The sequence below is a fragment of the Bubalus kerabau genome, chromosome 2 (assembly GCF_029407905.1).
Source record: "Bubalus kerabau isolate K-KA32 ecotype Philippines breed swamp buffalo chromosome 2, PCC_UOA_SB_1v2, whole genome shotgun sequence".
Taxonomy (NCBI): domain Eukaryota; kingdom Metazoa; phylum Chordata; class Mammalia; order Artiodactyla; family Bovidae; genus Bubalus; species Bubalus kerabau.
Genome location: NC_073625.1, coordinates 51833008 through 51841400, shown reverse-complemented (window position 1 = coordinate 51841400; position 8393 = coordinate 51833008). Strand labels below are relative to the sequence as shown.

Genomic DNA, 8393 nt, shown 5'->3' with positions numbered 1-8393 from the left:
ACTTTAGATGGAAAGGTAATTTAGGATAAAATCAGAGTTGTTTTTCTAAAAGGGATAAGTAATAATTAGAAAGCATGTTGAGGCAAATTTAAATCAATTAAAAATATCTCATATATGTCTCTGCTTATATCATAATCAAAAAGAATACTAACAAGTATGTGTTCAAGTTTGAATTCTTTCAAGTTAAACTCTTAACAAAGTTTAATGTTCCTTAATGTTCATATCATGTTTTACAGTTTATATGGCACTTTAATACACATACATTACATTATGAACATCACATAATGTATTACAAAAGATTTAGGTACTTGCTTCTTTTACAAAGATATTGCATTAGAGTGCACTCCTGATGGAGAATTATGTGTGTGCACATGTGTACTCGGTCTCTCAGCCATGTCTAACTCTTTTTGATGCCATGGTCTGAAGCTATCAGACTTCCCTGTACATGGAATTTTCAAAGCAAGAATACTGGATCAGGTTGCCATTTCCTACTCCGGGGATCTTCCCCACCTAGGGATCAAACCCTACAATCTGCTTAGATGGTAGAACCCACTTCTATAATCCCACTATTTAGTATTAAATTCTTTGTCAAGAGTGAGACAGAGAGAAAGCTTTGTCTGGTTATACAGGAGCCAAGCCAATGGCATTGTAGAAAGAATCGTGGCAGCCATCATGGATTTGAGAATTGTCTTGAAAGGCACAAGGGAAAAATAGGTAAAGTGGCTTGGATAGGAAGACTGAAAGAAAGAAGCTACAGGGAGCCCTAAGGACCTAACTGAAGTTTCTAGAATGACAAATGATAGCGGTTCTGATGCGTTCATTTTTAGGGAGTGGTCCAAAAAAATGTTTCACCCAGTATTCTAACCTTTGTGCCTTGGTAATGGACATAATGTCCACACATGATTTGGAATGAATCCATCACCTTACTGAAACTGCAGGTAAAACTATGTCACATGTGTTAATATTTAGTTGAATCTCCTGGGAGTTAGTGGTGAGGGAGACTTACTTATATGTAATAAATCTTGTAAAATACTTCATTTTCAGAAGTTTTTCTCTTTTTAAAGTAATAATTTCACATAATTTTAGCCATTAATTCTCAAAACACTGAATAAAGTATTTGCCAAGACCAAGCATCTCAGGAAACCTGAGCTAGGACAACTAAAACGTAGGCCTTTAAAAATAATCTAATGATACAGTTTTCTCAGATGAAAAAATATAATTTAATCTAATTGCCACCCACCTTGTTGGAAACCTTTCAAAAATATCACATATCTTCAAAGGAAATGTGGGAAACCAAAAGAATTAAAAACTGACACCTCTAGTCATTAAGATAATTAGAATTCAATCAAGGAAACATATATGCAAGCAAAAGCCTAGAACAAGTGAGTCAGAGAGGATTTCTCATCAATCATCAAAACAGTTAGCATATTTTGACCCATTATATTTCAGACACGTGCTGTGTGTAGTGTTGAACAAGACATGAATGATTCCTTATCTCAGACAGCTTACATTCCACTGACATTACCAGGTCTTCAGTTCAATTCAGTTCAGTCCTCAGATGTGTCTGACTCTTTGAGACCCCATGAACCACAGCACGCCAGGCCTCCCTGTCCATCACCAACTCCCGGAGTCCACCCAAACCCATGTGCATTGAGTCAGTGATGCCATCCAACCATCTCATCCTCTGTTGTTCCCTTCTCCTCCTGCCCTCAATCTTACCCAGCATCAGGGTCTTTTCAAATGAGTCAGCTCCTCGCATCAAGTGGCCAAAGTATTGGAGTTTCAGCTTCAGCATCAGTCCTTCCAATGAATATTCAGGACTGATTTTCTTTAGGATGGACTGGTTGGATCTCCTTGCAGTCCAAGGGACTCTCAAGAGTCTTCTCCAACACCACAGTTCAAAAGCATCAATTCTTTGGTGCTCAGCTTTCTTTATAGTCCAACTCTCACATCCATACATGATTACTGGAAAAACCATAGCCTTGACTAGATGGACCTTTGTTGACAAAGTAACATCTCTGCTTTTTAATATGCTGAGAATAATACGGAGAAGGCAATGGCACCCCACTCCAGTACTCTTGCCTGAAAAATCCCATGGACAGAAGAGCCTGGTAGGCTGCAGTCTATGGGGTCGCTCCGAGTTGGACACGACTGAGCGACTTCATTTTCACTTTTCATTTTCATGCATTGTAGAAGGAAATGGCAATCCACTCCAGTGTTCTTGCCTGGAGAATCCCAGGGACAGGGGAGCCTGGTGGGCTGCCGTCTTAGGGGTCACACAGAGTCGGACATGACTGAAGCGACTTAGCAGCAGCAGCAGCTAGGTTGGTCATAACTTTCCTTCCAAAGAGTAAGTGTCTTTTAATTTCATGGCTGCAATCACCATCTGATTGCAGTGATCGCACCTGATTGCACCAATCATCTGCAGTGATTTTGGAGCCCAGAAAAATAAAGTCAGCCACTGTTTGCACTGTTTCCCCATCTATTTGCCATGAAGTGATGGGACCAGATGCCATGATCTTAGTTTTCTGAACATTGAGCTTTAAGCCACTTTTTCCACTCTCCTCTTCCACTTTCATCAAGAGGCTCTTTAGTTCTTCACTTTCTGCCATAAGGATGGTGTCATCTGCATATCTGAGATTATTGATATTTCTCCCAGCAATCTTGAGTCCAGCTTGTGCTTCTTCCAGCCCAGCGTTTCTCATGATGTACTCTGCATAGAAGTTAAATAAGCAGGGTGACAATATACGGCCTTGACGTACTCCTTTTCCTATTTGGAACCAGTCTGTTGTTCCATGTCCAGTTCTGACTGTTGCTTCCTGACCCGCATACAGATTTCTCAAGAGGCAGGTCAAGTGGTCTGATATTCCTATCTCTTTCAGAATTTACCACAATTTATTGTCATCCACACAGTCAAAGGCTTTGGCATAGTCAATAAAGCAGAAATAGATGTTTTTCTGGAACTCTCTTGCTTTTTCCATGATCCAGCACATGTTGGCAATTTGATCTCTGGTTCCTCTGCCTTTTCTAAAACCAGCTTGAAGATCTGGAAGTTCATGGTTCATATATTACTAAAGCCTGGCTTAGAGAATTTTAAGCACTACTTTACTAGGGTGTGAGATGAGTGCAATTGTGCAGTAGTTTGAGCATTCTTTGGCATTACCTTTCTTCGGGATTGGAATGAAAACTGACCTTTTCCAGTCCTGTGACCACTGCTGAGTTTTCCAAATTTGCTGACATATTGAGTGCAGCACTTTCACAGCATCATTTTTCAGGTCTAGTCAATAGGGTAATAATAATCCAAGGTGTTCATGCCAAAGGTGATTTTAACATCTAGACTGACTCAGCACAATTACACTCAAACCCATCAATCTGTAACAAATGAAACATATAAAGACATATCAAGAGAACAGAAAATAAGTGAACAAGAACTGGTGAAATCTGATTGCCGCAACCCCATCCCCACTTTTCAACTCCATGACTCATATCTACAAATATACTTTATATTAGCTGTCTTTTCTTTTTCTTTTTTTTTTCTTTGCCTGCTCACTCTTTATTGGTCACCACGGGTTTTTCTCTGCTGAAATGCTAGGTTACTGGTCATCAGTGCCCAGCTGGTGATCAAATTCAGTGTTTTCTTCTCATTCTTATACTTACTTGCCTTTCTAAACTGTCTCATGAGATCACTTTTCTACATTTCTTGAAACTCTATTCTTTGAATCATTTATTTGATTCTGCATCACTTGGATCTCTCAGTATCCACCTCACCATAAATTCTCCATTGTCATGTCCTTCTTTTCAGTCCTCAAAATGTACTCATTTTGCAAAATGGAGTACAATGCCTTTTTTTTTTTTTTAATACTCTATGACTCCTCCCAGTATAGCTGCATCTTCTTTCATGCTTTTCACTATCAATTTTATATGTAATTTAAATATTTGCATTCAAAATCTTAACTAGTTTTCAAAGAAAAGTCTTGCATGTGAACTAATTCCTAGATATCTCTTGCTGTGTTTGTTAACCATCAATATCTCAAAGGCAGCTTGTGAAATTTGGACTCATTGTTATACCTCCTTATTTCTACTAAGATAAGCCCTTTACTTCTGTAACCAAGACTCTAAATCTTCATGTTGGTTTGGTTTTTATCCTTCTCTTAATCTTCATTTACAACAAATTAGATTAGCCTGTTCTTTTAAAATGTTCTCAGTAGCTACCATTTTTTCCTATTTCTTTGCTTCTCTCTTACATAGACTTTTGCAAGCTCTTGTCAGGCAATATTGCAAGGACTTTCCTCTATCTGATTACTTCCTATATAAATCTAGTCTCTGTGTTGGATACAACTAAATTTAATTGACAAAACAGAATTTCCTTCTTAAATCAGTTCAGATAACATCATCCTTCTCCTTAAAGCTGTTCAGTGGTTGGCCAACAACAAGAATAAAGATTTACTGAGAACTATTTGCTGGCATATATGATACATACTTCACTTCAGAATTCAAAAACAGTGGGTCAAATTGGCCCTGCATTCATCTATTCAATCAATGAATCATTCAGTTATCATTCATTTGTTCAGTAAGTAGTTATAGAGAATGTCTGAAGGCTAAGGATTCTTTCAGATTTTATTCAAATGACATATATCAATTGCCCCAGTGTTCTTTTTTTTTTTCTTAATTGAACAGGTTTTCAAAATTTTTAAAGGAAGAGATCGAAAGATATATTGGTACTCTGATTATTTTTTAAATCTTGTAAGTCTTAACCTGACTCCTAAAGGACAATCTACTAAAACTGTCAAAATATTTCCTTTTGGGGATAGGGAGCGATCTCCGAGTGAGGCAGCAAGATGGACGCGGGATTCTTCCGCAGAACAAGTGCAGAACAAGATAATCGGTTCAGCAACAAACAGGAGAAGCTACTGAAGCAGCTGAAATTTGCAGAATGCCTAGAAAAAAAGGTGGACATGAGCAAAGTAAATTTGGAGGTTATAAAGCCTTGGATAACAAAACGAGTAACGGAAATCCTTGGGTTTGAAGATGATGTGATTGAGTTTATATTTAGCCAGCTGGAAGTAAATCCAGATTCGAAAATGATGCAAATCAACCTGACCGAGTTTCTGAATGGAAAAAATGCTAGAGAATTTACGGGAGAACTGAGGCCCCTACTGTTAAATGCACAAGAAAACATCGCTGGAATCCCTTCTGCTTTCCTAGAACTGAAGAAGGAAGAAATAAAACAGAGACAGATTGAACAAGAAAAGTTGGCATCTATGAAAAAGCAAGATGAAGACAAGGATAAGAGGGATAAAGAAGAAAAAGCAGCAGAGAAAAAAGGGAGCGGTCTCGAAGCCCAAGAAGATGCAAATCCAGATCTCCCTCCCCTAGAAGACGATCTTCCCCTGTCAGGAGAGAGAGAAAGCACAGTCATTCTTGATCTCCCCGTCACAGAACCAAAAGCCGGAGTCCTTCCCCTGCTCCAGAGAAGAAGGAAAAAACTCCAGAGCTCCCAGAGCCATGGGTGAAAGTAAAAGAATCTTCAGTACAAGAGGCCACTTCTACTAGTGACATCCTGAAAGTTCCCAAGACTGAACCAGTACTAGAGCCTAAAGAACCTTCTCCGGAGAAAAACTCCAAAAAGGAAAAGGAAAAGACCTGACCAAGATCTCAGTCACGTTCCAAGTCAGGATCCCGGACACGTTCTCACTCTCCTTCTCATACTAGACCAAGAAGGCGCCATAGATCTTGATCAAGATCATACTCACCTAGAAGGCGGCCAAGCCCAAGAAGACGGCCATCTCCTCGAAGAAGAACCCCACTGAGATGAATGACTCCTCCACCAAGACATAGAAGGAGTAGATCTCCAGTGAGACAAAGAAGGCGTTCATCAGCATCCTTGTCTGGGATTAGTTCATCATCTTCTTCATCTCATTCCGGGTCACCACCAAAGAAGCCTCTGAAGAGGACATCTAGCCCTCCTCGAAAAATTCGTAGGTTATCTCCTTCAGCAAGTCCTCTGAGGAGAAGGCATAGGCCATCACCTCCAGCTACTCCGCGGCCAAAATTCGTCAATCCCCAACACCCCAGCAGTCAAACCGTACAAGGAAAAGTCATGTTTCTGTCTCTCCAGGGAGAACTTCAGGTAAAGTGACAAAACATAAAGGTACTGAGAAAAGAGAATCCCCTTCACCAGCACCGAAGCCTCGGAAAGTAGAGTTATCTGAATCAGAAGAAGATAAAGGTGGCAAAATGGCTGCAACAGATTCTGTGCAGCAGAGACGCCAATATATACGACAGAACCAGCAGTCTTCATCTGATTCTGGCTCCTCTTCTTCCTCAGAAAATGAATGACCCAAAAGGTCCCATGTGAAGAATGGTGAGGTAGGCAGGTGATAGAGACATTCCCCTTCCTGGAGTGCCTCTCCATCACCTTGAAAGCGCCAGAAAGAGGGTTCCTCTCATGATAGACGGAGGAGAAGTCCCTCCCCATTTCCCGCCAGAAGGCGACGTTCTCCTCCTGCTCCTCTGCCTCATCAACGCAGGTCTTCCACACCACCAACACGACGAAGGCCTCCGTCTCCTCCTCCACATCTTGCTCACCTTCCCCAAGAAGATACTCTCCTCCAATACAGAGGAGATACTCTCCTTCTCCACCTCCAAAGAGAAGAACAGCTTTGCCTCCTCCCCCTCCTAAATGAAGGGCATCACCATCTCCAACACCAAAGCGTCAGGTCTCCCATTCACCACCTCCCAAACAAAGAAGCTCCCCAGTTCACCAAGAGACATTCACCTTCATTGTCATCAAAGCATAGGAAAGGGTCTTCCCTGAGCCGATCTGCCCGGGAGGCCCGGTCACCACAGCCAAACAAACAGCATTTGCCCTTACCACGGCCTAGCGCTCCTCAGACCTCAAGTCCTCCACCTGTTCAAAGAGGAGCATCATCGTCACCCCAAAGTCCCCATCTCCAAGTTCTAGGCCCATTAGGAGAGTCTCCAGGACTTCGGAACCCAAAAAGACAAAAAAAGCTGCCTCACCAAGCCCTCAGTCGGTAAGGAGGGTCTCATCTTCCCGATCTGTCTCGGGATCTCCTGAGCCAGCAGCTAGAAAACCCCCAGCACTTCCGTCACCTGTCCAGTCTCAGTCACCCTCCACCAACTGGTCACCAGCGGTGCCGTTTAAAAAGGCTAAAAGCCCAACAACAAGCCCATCACCGGCAAGGAATTCAGACCCAGAAGGAGGTGGAAAGACAAAGAAGAAAAAGAAGGACAAGAAACACAAAAATGATAAGAAGCACAGAAGCACAAAAAACACAAGAATGAGAAGGCTGTGGCTGCCGCTGCTGCAGCTGCTATAACCCCTGCAGCTGTAGCTGCCCCCACAACCACATCAGCACAGGAAGAACCAGAGGCAGAGCCAGAGCCTAAGAAGGAGACTGAAAGTGAGGCTGAAGATAACCTTGATGACTTAGAAAAGCATCTGCGTGAAAAGGCCCTGAGATCAATGCGGAAGGCTCAAGTGTCCCCATTGTCTTAGGTGGAAATGTTTGTTACGATGTAAATTGTATTTGGTTTGTACGCAATTCAATTTCAAAATTGCTAAAATGTGTTTGACCTTTAGACTATAACATTTGTTGTAAAACTGCTAGGTTGAAGTTCACCATGTAAAAAAAAGGGCATGGATTTACATTGCAAAAGGTGTCCACAGTGTATTAGTCACATTCTTTCATTGACAGCTGACATAAATTCATTTAGAGTGAAGTATTTTAAGCCAAAAAAGAAAAATCCCCTTTTTAAATATTGTTGGCATTCTTATGGTTCCTTTAAATACCCCTGGCTATTCCCAGAGGTTTTTCTTTCTACTTTTTCTTTCCTTTTTCCTTTTTCTCATTTGAGTCTTAGCACTCATTTAAGTTATGATGCTTTCAACCTTAATGGTTTGCAAGCTTTCCCAGAAATAAGACCACTGTTGAACTACCACAAAAGTATAAATGAATATTTTAATGCCACAATCTTTCCTGTTGCCTGTGGAGTCTCTGCTGAAATGAATCAGGATTCGATCTCTAAGATGAGACAGAAAATGAAAGCATGTTGTTTGCCAGGACACTGTGGGTTTATATAGATATGTAACAAGTTGATTTGGAACACTGGAATTTCATTCTTTTCTCTTTTTTTTTGTAAAGGCAATTAATTAGCCCCAGGAAGGATCCTTCAGTTACATAAAATTTTGTTTTATGAAATGTCATGGCTCCATTCATAATTTTGTCTTGTTCCAGTCGGTATATACAACTTTCAGAGCTCTTGTATTTGGAAAGCTGGAAGGGCCCAGACTTTGAAATAGTGTCTTGCTTTCACTGTTTTTGTTTTGTTTTTGTTTCTGTTTTTTTTTTTTTTGTTTTTTTTTTTTT

At 40.8% G+C, this 8393-nt stretch overlaps 1 pseudogene; it reads left to right on the top strand.

Annotated features, from left to right (window-relative positions):
* The first annotated feature begins 4716 nt into the window (after nucleotides 1–4716).
* On the top strand, nucleotides 4717–7607 carry LOC129644732 (serine/arginine repetitive matrix protein 1-like; annotated as a pseudogene).
* The last annotated feature ends 786 nt before the right edge of the window (nucleotides 7608–8393 follow it).